Source organism: Salvelinus fontinalis, chromosome 24, assembly GCF_029448725.1.
Source record: "Salvelinus fontinalis isolate EN_2023a chromosome 24, ASM2944872v1, whole genome shotgun sequence".
In the NCBI taxonomy this organism is placed as follows: domain Eukaryota; kingdom Metazoa; phylum Chordata; class Actinopteri; order Salmoniformes; family Salmonidae; genus Salvelinus; species Salvelinus fontinalis.
Window position 1 is genome coordinate 2,126,593 of NC_074688.1, and position 11,829 is coordinate 2,138,421.

Sequence of the window (11,829 nt, forward strand, 5' to 3'; positions counted from 1 at the left end):
CTCCACCACTACCACATATATACAGCACAAAATCCATGTGTACAGGTGTATAGTACGTCAAGGATCTCTCTGTACTTTTCTTCGTTCATCTTTCCCTCGATCCTGACTAGTCTCTCAGTCTCTGCCACTGAAAAACATCCCCACAGCATGATACTGCCACCACCATGCTTCACCATAGGGATGGTGCCTGGTTTCCTCCAGACGTGACGCTTGGCATTCAGGCCAAAGAGTTCAATCTTGGTTTCATCAGACCAGATAATCTTGTTTCTCATGGTCTGAGAGTCTTTTAGGTGCCTTTTGGCAAACTCCAAGCGGGCTGTCATGTATCTTTTAATGAGGAGTGGTTTCCGTCTGGCCACTCTAACATAAAGGCCTGACTGGTGGAGTGCTGCAGAGATGGTTGTCCTGGAAGGTTCTCCCATCTCCACAGAGGAATTCTAGAGCTTTGTCAGAGTGACCATTGGGTTCTTGGTCACCTCCCTGACCAAAGCCCTTCTCCACCAATTACTCAGTTTGGCCAGGCGGCCAGCTCTAGGTTCCAAAGTTGATGGTTCCAAACTTCCTCCATTTAAGAATAATGGAGGCCACTGTGTTCTTGGGGACCTTCAGTGCTGCAGAACTGTTTTGGTACCCTTCCCCAGATCTGTGCCTCGACACAATCGTGTCTCGGAGCTCTACAGACAATTCCTTCGACCTCATGGCTTGGTTTTTGCTCTGACATGCGCTGTCAACTGTGGGACTTTATATAGACAGGTGTGTGCCTTTCCAAATCATGTCAAATCAATTGAATTTACCACAGGTGGACTCCAGTCAAGTTGTAGAAACATCTCAAGGATAATCAATGGAAACAGGATGCACCTGAGCTCAATTTTGAGTCTCATAGTAAAGGGTCCGAATACTTAATACATTGGCAAACATTTCCAAAAACCTGTTTTCATTTTGTCATTATGGGACATTGTGTGTAGATTGATGAGGGAAAAAAGTAATTTAATACATTTTAGAATAAGGCTGTAAAGTAACAAAATGTGGAAAAAGGGAAGGGGTCTGAGTACTTTCCGAATGCACTGTATTAAATAAAGTCAATTACAGATGGATCATGTGATGTGAAAAAAATAAGAGGATAAAACAACTTAACTTGGTGACTAATCAGGTGACCAATGAAGTCAAATGTCCTCTATCACCACAATTACAGCTACAGTGTAGGGAGGTTAAGCGGAACGGAGTATGGTGAAGTTGCTCCTAGACGCTGATCTTGGGCCTGTGACACGCATATAACACAACAGTTGTGATAAAACAGGTCTTTTTATGCATTTGTCTCCACCAAAATATTTACACAACCGCTCCCAAACAACAATACCGCATCACAACTGTCAACTCAAATGCGTTGTACAATCTTAGTGTATCCTAGGCCTAAAAGGCCTGAATAGGTGTATCCAACATGGTGAAAATGCCACCCAGCCAGAACGCAAAACCTATCCCATCCTTTCAGAGCTGCAGGAGTGCCTAGGCCCTAAGGGGTGGTAGGGGGGTAAGGGGGTATTAGGAATTCTGCAAGACCTTGTCTTTTTCTGTGGAGGCAGTTGAAGAGAATGCATCTACAAGGGGAGAGAGGATAAAGAGGCAGGCAGCGGTATGATTTTTTTTTTTTTTAGACTGGAATAGGGAAGAGGCTCTGTACACTCCAGTACGATGACTAACCCCTACTAGACTCAATAGCTGCTTACCCATTGCCGTGCTATGTCCATGTGAGCTATGCTTTCACCAGAGAAGTAAAAAAAATCCAGACTAACAAACAATTACTTCATGTAACTCCCATAAGGAAGATTCAGACTGAAGTCAATGGGAAAGTGGAAAGTTCTTATTTGCAGAAAGTACCGGTTATCACTTGTTCAAACTTCTCTGACAAAGGCCTGATTGACACAAAGGCTGGCAAAGAGAACTAGCAATGCCACGGTGAGGGGGATAGGAAAAAACGGAACATGGCAGCCTAATACAAGGGCATGTGAACACTCAATTCCATGTGAGCACTTATACCGGGATTGTGGTTATGGGTGTTGCGGCCACCAAATTTCGTCAGCCGGTGATTGTCAAGCAAATAACTGTCGGTCTCACGGTAATTGAACGTTAATTAACATATACACACTTAGCATCTTCTGGCTTCCATACATAGCCACTGATGCAGACCTTTGGAACATGTACATTTTTTAAAAGTCTAATAAATCCATGATATATAGCCTACACAATAAATCCATTATTTATTTTAGACAGGTCTAAAGTAACATGATATGAAGTAAATGTAGGCTATTTCAGAAGAACAGAATAGCCTACTCTTGAGTTGTCCTTATGTTAGGTCCTGATCTGGCTATACCAAATGGCTTTAGGCTACACTAGTACATTTAGCAGACAAGATTTGCTTAGAATTCTGTTGCATTATCTCATCGTATGAAGAATACAATTGAACAAAGCTGAATAAAATAGAAAATATATTTTCTCCAAACAATTTGAGGGAGTGTGCACATGTGGCTATTCTGTGTTGAGCGGTTAACAAAGAAATAGGTAATCCTATATGCTTCATTTAGAGTTATTAATGTAACTTTAGTTGTTCTAAAAATGTTGGGATTTATGTTTTGAACATTTAAAACATTGTAAGGCTGCATGAGGTGACTCTAATGATGATTTGCTTGAGGTTGCTTGAAAGGCTTTGCTTTTTTGCACAGTCTCTCATTCACAATTTGACAAGCACTTGATAATGCCTCAAATTTTACGGCGGCATCCCCTTTGTGTGGTAATGCACTCTAAAAAATTCCACACCTCTCACTCATATGGCTCTCCATCACGTGATTGGATCTTTCTGACAGGCTACAAGTGAAGACAGACACATCGGGGACGCGACTGCGTGCGTCCTTATCCAATTCCGAGGTGCATATTGAAGATATTGTAGGAACTGTCCACATTTACTTTTTGTCGGCCAACAAGATGAGTAGGCCTAATGAACAGCAAAAGCACTGGCCTACGTCAATCTACTATCCCCCATAGTACAAAAGTCGACCTATTCTATTCTGTGCGAGAATTAAATATTCCAAACCTAGTCTGGGACAGTTGTGGGATGCGATAGATCCCAAATTAAAATGTGGCTAAACTATTAGGCTATTCCTGCACATTATAAGCGCAGCAATGTGCACATGGCAGTAAGCTACAAGTGCGAATGTTCCATTAGTGGGAAAATACCATTCTCAAAAGTGTCCGCAAATGCGATTATGCATGTAATGCTTTTATTAGAAAGGTGCATTTTTATGGTGAAAATGATCTTCCCCAAACTTGAAGCACACTGCTTATGTATGCCAGTTATGCCAGGGCTCTACACCCTTGTCACGCCCTGGCCTTAGTATTCTTTGTTTTCTTTATTATTTTAGTTAGGTCAGGGTGTGACATGGGGAATGTTTGTGTTTTGTTGGTTTTGGGTGTTTTTTATGGTAAAGGGGTTGTTGTATAGTATATGGGTTTGTGTGGAGTACATGTGTCTAGTGTTGTCTATGTATGTTTAGTTGTCTAGGAGAGTCTATGGTTGCCTGAATGAGTTCCCAATTAGAGACAGCTGATTTCGGTTGTCTCTGATTGGGAGCCTTATTTAGGGTAGCCATAGGCTCTCATTGGTTGTGGGTAATTGTCTATGTCAGAACGTTTGTAGCCTGTGTGTGTAGTGCACAACGTTATTTAGCTTCACGGTCGTTTGTTGTTTTGTTCGTTTTGTTAAAGTGTTTCGTGTCGTGTTTATTTTTCGTCATCTTTTAAAATAAAAGAAGATGGCTTACTTTCCAAAAGCTGCGTTTTGGTCCATCAATCCGCCACACGATCGTGACAGAATTACTCACCATTATAGGACCAAGCGGCATGGAAAGCGGCAACAGGACCTACCTACACAGGATTCATGGACATGGGAGGAGATACTGGATGGTAAGGGGCCGTGGGCTCAACCGGGAGAATATCGCCTTCCTTGTGAAGAGCTGGAGGCAGCTAAAGCCGAGAGGAGGCGATATGAGGAGGCAGCACGGAGACAAGGCTGGAAACCCGTGAGTACAACCCAAAAATTTCTTGGGGGGGGCCTTAAAGGGAGTGTGGCGAAGTCAGGTAGGAAACCTGCGCCTACTCCCTGTACTTACCGTGGAGAGCGAGAGTACGGGCAGACACCGTGTTACGCAGTAGAGCACGGTATCTCCTGTACGCGTGCATAGCCCGGTTCGGTACATTTCAGCTCCACGTATCGGCCGGGCTAGACTGAGCGTTGAGCCGTATGTCATGAAGCCGGCCCAACGCATCTGGTCACCAGTGCGTCTCCTCGGGCCGGCGTACATGGCACCAGCCTTACGCATGGTGTCCCCGGTTCGCCTACATAGGCCGGTGCGGGTTATTCCACCTCCCCGCACTGGTCAGGCGACGGGGAGCATACAACCAGGTAAGGTTGGGCAGGCTCGGCGTTCAAGGGAGCCAGTACGCCTGCACGGTCCGGTATTTCCGGCGCCACCTCCCCGCCCCAACCCAGTACCACCAGTGCCTCCTCCACGCACTAGCTATATGGTGCGTGTCTCCAGCCCTTTACCACCAGTGTCTAAACCACGCACCAAGCCTCCTGTGTGTCCCCAGAGTCCTGTGCGTCCTGTTGCTGCTCCCCGCACTAGCCCTGAGATGCGTGTCCCCAGCCCGGTGCCACCAGTCCCGGCACCACGCACCAGGCCTACAGTGCGCCTCAGCTGGCAGGAGTCTGCCGTCTGCACAGCGATGACTGAACTGCCCGTCTGCCAAGCGCCATCTGAGCCATCCGTCTCCCCAGCGCCATCTGAGCCATCCGTCTCCCCAGCGCCATCTGAGCCATCCGTCTGCAATGAGCCTGCAAAGCCGCCCGTCTGCCATGAGCCTGCAAAGCCGCCCGTCTGCCATGAGCCCACTGAGCCGTCCGCCAGACAGGAGCCGCTAGAGCCGCCAGCCAGACAGGAGCCGCTAGAGCCGTCCGTCAGACAGGATCTGCCAGAGCCGCCAATCAGACAGGAGCAGCCAGATCAGTCAGCCAGCCATGAGCAGCCAGATCCGTCAGCCAGCCATGAGCAGCCAGATCCGTCAGCTAGCCATGAGCAGCCAGATCCGTCAGCTAGCCATGAGCAGCCAGATCCGTCAGCTAGCCATGAGCAGCCAGATCCGTCAGCTAGCCATGAGCAGCCAGATCCGTCAGCTAGCCATGAGCAGCCAGATCCGTCAGCTAGCCATGAGCAGCCAGATCCGTCAGCTAGCCATGAGCAGCCAGATCCGTCAGCTAGCCATGAGCAGCCAGATCCGTCAGCTAGCCATGAGCAGCCAGATCCGTCAGCTAGCCATGAGCAGCCAGATCCGTCAGCTAGCCATGAGCAGCCAGATCCGTCAGCTAGCCATGAGCAGCCAGATCCGTCAGCCAGCCATGAGCAGCCAGATCCGTCAGCCAGCCATGAGCAGCCAGATCAGTCAGCCAGCCATGAGCAGCCAGATCAGTCAGCCAGCCATGAGCAGCCAGATCAGTCAGCCAGCCATGAGCAGCCAGATCTGTCAGCCAGCCATGGGCCGTCCCTCAGTCCGGAGCTGCAGTCCCTCAGTCCGGAGCTGCAGTCCCTCAGTCCGGAGCTGCAGTCCCTCAGTCCGGAGCTGCAGTCCCTCAGTCCGGAGCTGCCATTCCTCAGTCCGGAGCTGCCATTCCTCAGTCCGGAGCTGCCATTCCTCAGTCCGGAGCTGCCATTCCTCAGTCCGGAGCTGCCATTCCTCAGTCCGGAGCTGCCATTCCTCAGTCCGGAGCTGCCATTCCTCAGTCCGGAGCTGCCATTCCTCAGTCCGGAGCTGCCATACCTCAGTCCGGAGCTGCCCCTTACCCTGGTGCTGCCCCTTACCCTGGTGCTGCCCCTTACCCTGGTACTGCCCCTTACCCTGGTACTGCCCCTTACCCTGGTACTGCCCCTTACCCTGGTACTGGCCCTTAGTCCGGAGCTGTCCCTTAGTCCGGAACTGCCCCTTAATGCAATGGGGTTAATGTGGAGAGGGGTCATTTTGAAGACGCTAAGGAGGTGGTTAGGGACTGTGGTGACGTGGGGACCACGACCAGAGCCGGAGCCGCCACCGTGGATGGAAGCCCACCCAGACCCTCCCCTAGACTGTGTAATGGTGCGCCCGGAGTTCGCACCTTAAGGGGGGGGTTATGTCACGCCCTGGCCTTAGTATTCTTTGTTTTCTTTATTATTTTAGTTAGGTCAGGGTGTGACATGGGGAATGTTTGTGTTTTGTTGGTTTTGGGTGTTTTTTATGGTAAAGGGGTTGTTGTATAGTATATGGGTTTGTGTGGAGTACATGTGTCTAGTGTTGTCTATGTATGTTTAGTTGTCTAGGAGAGTCTATGGTTGCCTGAATGAGTTCCCAATTAGAGACAGCTGATTTCGGTTGTCTCTGATTGGGAGCCTTATTTAGGGTAGCCATAGGCTCTCATTGGTTGTGGGTAATTGTCTATGTCAGAACGTTTGTAGCCTGTGTGTGTAGTGCACAACGTTATTTAGCTTCACGGTCGTTTGTTGTTTTGTTCGTTTTGTTAAAGTGTTTCGTGTCGTGTTTATTTTTCGTCACCTTTTAAAATAAAAGAAGATGGCTTACTTTCCAAAAGCTGCGTTTTGGTCCATCAATCCGCCACACGATCGTGACAACCCTTTGTAAAGCGGATTAATGTGATTAATTTTAAGAAGTTATTTGGACACTTTAGTTGTGATACAAACCTTATGCTGGGCATCATTCACAAGTGATAATAAATCATTCACAAGTGATAGGCTCATATTGTCACCCATCAGACTATTCTTGATTTAATCTTGTCTTTACATATAATAAATAATATATGTGTGATATTCGTTTTGATTTAAAATGGACCATTATCATGCACCTGTCTGGAAACAGGGGCAGCGGGGAAAAATACATGTCATCTATGCACTTAAATAGCGAAAGGAGGACGCTTTTCCCGTGGTTCATTTTCATGCAAGCCAGGTAGGCTATACTCCTGTTGTATAGATAAGCAATGTGCTTAATATTAGGAAATTGAGAAATAAATACTGTAGGCCTAGCCTATAGAAAGTTGATGGGAGCCCCCATTTTTTTAGTAGAGGCCATCACTATGTTTTTTCACACAATTGCATAGCCTATTGAAATGTTGCGCAACATGGGCTCATGTGCTCTCAAGAAGTGTTTGATTCGATTTTCGATTACATTTGCATTGCATTGATGTCAGAGTAATTAGAGGGACAATAGAGTGCTTAGTCCCAGGCAGTTAACAAGTTTGGTAGGCTATTAATGACCATCAGCAGCATCAGAGCTAGGAGAAGCCTAACAGGCTGACTACACCGCTCGTGCACGTTGCAAAATAAATTTAGACATACATGTTATTCAATTATTGCACCAACACTGCTCGCGCGTGCAAACGAGCGTCTGTGTTGCCAAGGGCTAAAATAGAAGTCAGTTCTATTTCTGACACAGATAGCGCTGCAAGTCCTGCCTCTCTCATCTCCTCATTGGTTTATAGAAGCAGCTACCCACGTGCCATCTCCTCATTGGTTATACCCACGTGGGTAACTGAAAGACGAACGAGGTCAGTGCCGGTAAAGCACCTAATTTATGAAAGTTGCCAATCGCAATATAAAGTCAAGAGAAGAAAAATCCTGGAAGGAGGAGAGATGACTAGAAATGATTCGGTTGAACGTTTTATGTGTGGATTAATTGGCGGAGTAGAGGACCTTGTGCAATTCAGGTAAAATAACAACTCAATGTTTATGTCCCAGGACAAATTAGCTAGCAACAACAAGCTAGCTAAATAGGACAAATTAGCTAGCAAGTGCAAGCTAGCTAGCTAGCTAAATTGACATAAATGTTTAATGCTTTTCGACCTCTCCCCAAATTAATATAATTGGTTCAGAGTTTGTTTTTATATTTTAACCTGCGTGTCGTGATCGTGTTTGGTGTGGGGGGACAACATGCATTTATACACAATGGTGCACAATGGCGCACGCGCTCAGCTAGTTTGGGTTCCCTGTAATTACTGTGACTAAAAGGTCATGTGGAATTTGACTGCCTTCATGACTTGTGACCGCCGGATAAATGTCAAACAACACAATTTGATGTGTCAAATAAGCTTGTTGACCAATCAGGACCTAAATGTGACTGCACATCACATAATAATTTCACGTGTTCATACATTTGACATAATTATATAGGCAGTTTTGGAAGTTACTAGAAAACCTGATTTTTTTTATATGTTTCAAGATTGCATCAAAAGTGTGGAAATTGTCTCCACTATGAAACAGGGCCTTTATTTCATTGATCCGGGGGGGGGGGGGGTTACATAAACATATTAAAAATCAGGTTTTCTAGTAACTTCCAAAACTGTCTATATAATTATGTCAAATGTATATGTATATGTATATGTCAAATGTATAGCTAGCAAGTGCAAGCTAGCTAGCTAACCCCCTTGCTTTGTGCTGTGGTGGAGATCTTTGTGGGCTATACTCGGCCTTGTCTCAGGATTGTAAGTTGGTGGTTGAAGATATCCCTCTAGTGGTGCGGGGGCTGTGCTTTGGCAAAGTGGGTGGGGTTATATCCTTCCTGTTTGTCCCTGTCCGGGAGTATCATCGGATGGGGCCACAGTGTCTCCTGACCCCTCCTGTCTCAGCCTCCAGTATTTATGCTGCAGTAGTTTATGTGTCGGGGGGCTAGGGTCAGTTGGTTATATCTGGAGTACTTCTCCTGTCTTATCCAGTGTCCTGTGTGAATTTAAGTATGCTCTCTCTAATTTGCTCCTTCTCTCTTTCTTTCTCTCTCTCGGAGAACCTGAGCCCTAGGACCATATGTCAGGACTACCAGGCATGACGACTCCTTGCTGCTGTTCCAGTTTCAACTGTTCTGCCTGCGGTTATGGAACCCCTACCTGTCCCAGACCTGCTGCTTTCAACTCTTAATGATCGGCTATGAAAAGCCAACTGACATTTATTCCTGATTATTATTTGACCATGCTTGTCATTTATGAACATTTTGAAAATCTTGGCTCTCTCTAATTCTCTCCTTCTCTCTTTCTTTCTCTCTCTCTGTGGACCTGAGCCCTAGTACCATACATCAGGACTACCGGGCATGATGACTCCTTGCTGTCCCCAGTCCACCTGGCCTTGCTGCTATTCCAGTTTCAACTGTTCTGCCTGCGGTTATGGAACCCCTACCTGTCCCAGACCTGCTGTTTTCAACTCTTAATGATCGGCTATGAAAAGCCAACTGACATTTATTCCTGATTATTATTTGACCATGCTTGTCATTTATGAACATTTTGAAAATCTTGGCTCTCTCTAATTCTCTCCTTCTCTCTTTCTTTCTCTCTCTCAGAGGACCTGAGCCCTAGGACCATACGTCAGGACTACCGGGTATGATGACTCCTTGCTGTCCCCAGTCCACATGGCCTTGCTGCTATTCCAGTTTCAACTGTTCTGCCTGCGGTTATGGAACCCCTACCTGTCACAGACCTGCTGTTTTCAACTCTTAATGATCGGCTATGAAAAGCCAACTGACATTTATTCCTGATTATTATTTGACCATGCTTGTCACTTATGAACATTTTGAACATCTTGGCCATGTTCTGTTATAATCTCCACCCGGCCACCCCTCATAGCCTGGTTCCTCTCTAGGTTTCTTCCTAGGTTTTGGCCTTTCTAGGGAGTTTTTCCTAGCCACCGTGCTTCTACACCTGCATTGCTTGCTGTTTGGGGTTTTAGGCTGGGTTTCTGTACAGCACTTCGAGATATTATCTGATGTACGAAGGGCTTGATTAAAATAAACTTGATTCCGAAGACCGATAAAGACCCCTCTCTCATTGACAATTGGAGACCAATTACTTTATTAAATATTGATTACAGGGGGGATCACGTGACCCTTGAACGAGATGGCCGCATGAACTAGGAGCTCCGCACAAGTAGTTTCCAATTCCTAATCTTACCTCCACTTCAAGTTTAAACTCATTTAGCTTTAGTCAAAAAGTTATGGCGGCTTCAAAAGGCAACACTACAGGTGACATTTTTACCCGGACTCGAGTACTAGCGACGGAAAAAGCCTCCAAGAAGCAGTTAGCTTCAGAAAAAGCTAGCGCCATTAGCCAGGAGAAAGAGGACCCGTCCCCCCCCGAGGCCCAACGAATGCCAACCTCGCACTCTGTCGAAGACATCTTTTCTGAGCTGAGATCCCAACGTACAGAACTCAACACTAAACTAGATGCCATTAACGCTCAGCTCAGTGCGATAGGGGGCAAGGTGACAATCCTGGAAAATGCTTTGCCTGACATAAACAACAAGATAACCATAAACGCGGGGCGCCTGGACGAGGCAGAGGGGCGAATCCTATCCACGGAAAACTTATTGACAGACGCCATGGAAACAATAGCATATGCTAAAAAAAAAATAGAGCAGCTGGAAGAGAAAACAGAGGACCTGGAAAACAGGGGGCGAAGGAATAATTGTGTTCTATTAAATCTGGGCGAAAAAGAAGAGGGAAACATGCCACTGATCCGCTACCTGCAAGACAAACTTCCCGAGTGGCTCCACCTGTCCACCGACAGGCCCATAGAACTCGAGAGAGCTCACCGAGCACTGAGGCCCCCACCAGCAGCCAGACAACCACCGCGCCCAATCACCATACGTTTCCTGAGATTCACCGACAAGGAACGAGTCCTACAGGCGGCGAAAACCAACACCATTACAGTGGGAAACGCCAAACTCATCTTACTCCAGGACCTGTCAGCTGGAATACGCCGAAAGCGCCGAGAGTTTGACGAGGTGAAGAAATGCTCCATTGACCGAGGCATCTTTAGGGGATTCAAATACCCAAACGAGCTCAGGATTCTTCACCAAGGAGCCCTGCGACACTTCAAAACTCCCGAAGAGGCAAAACGTTTTTTGAAAGACAACCCCGGTCAATGAGAAATGGACCATTGACTAAATGCGATTACTGTTATTACTAAAGGAGGTAAGACAACATATAGCCGATATCCAAAGACCCACCGCGCTGCTAAATTTCATTATAGCCGTCCAATCTATATTTATGTTCCTTTAGCTGAGAGGGATAGGCCCCATATTATAACCTAGGCCTACTGTATGTAGGCTGGGCTATTGATTTTATTTTCTCCCTTTTTTAATGTGGTCTGGATGGGGGCTACGTTGGCAGTTACTCAATGCGGGCGGAGAGGATGAGGCATTTCTTTGGTGGTGAGGGGGAGACGTTGTGCGTTGCTAACTGTTCCCGGTCTTTTTTTTTGTTGGAACACAGAATTGTAACTGAGCGGGGAGGTAATAGATCCAACGGGATATGTCGAGTTGTTTGGGAACTCGGCTGTGGTGTTCAGAGATTGTTATTTTATGTAAACTATTTATTTTCCTTTTATGTGAACGCAGCTGTAACTACTATCCACCTTTACCCAGAGATGACTTGCACTAAAGTTCGATTACTGTTCGATGACGATGACTAGTACCTTAAATCTATTGACATGGAACTGCCACGGTCTAGGCCATGCAATAAAACGGAAAAAGATACTATGTGCTCTAAAAAAAGAAAAAGCAGACATCGCGCTATTGCAAGAGACACACCTCTGTGATGCTGAACATGCCAAACTCCGCAGAGCTTGGGTGGGACAGGTGTATTTCTCATCTTTCAAATCCAACAGTAGAGGTACAGCAATACTTATCCATAAGAATGTTCCATTCATAATTGACAAAAACATATCTGATCCGGAGGGGAGATTTATTTTGATAACTG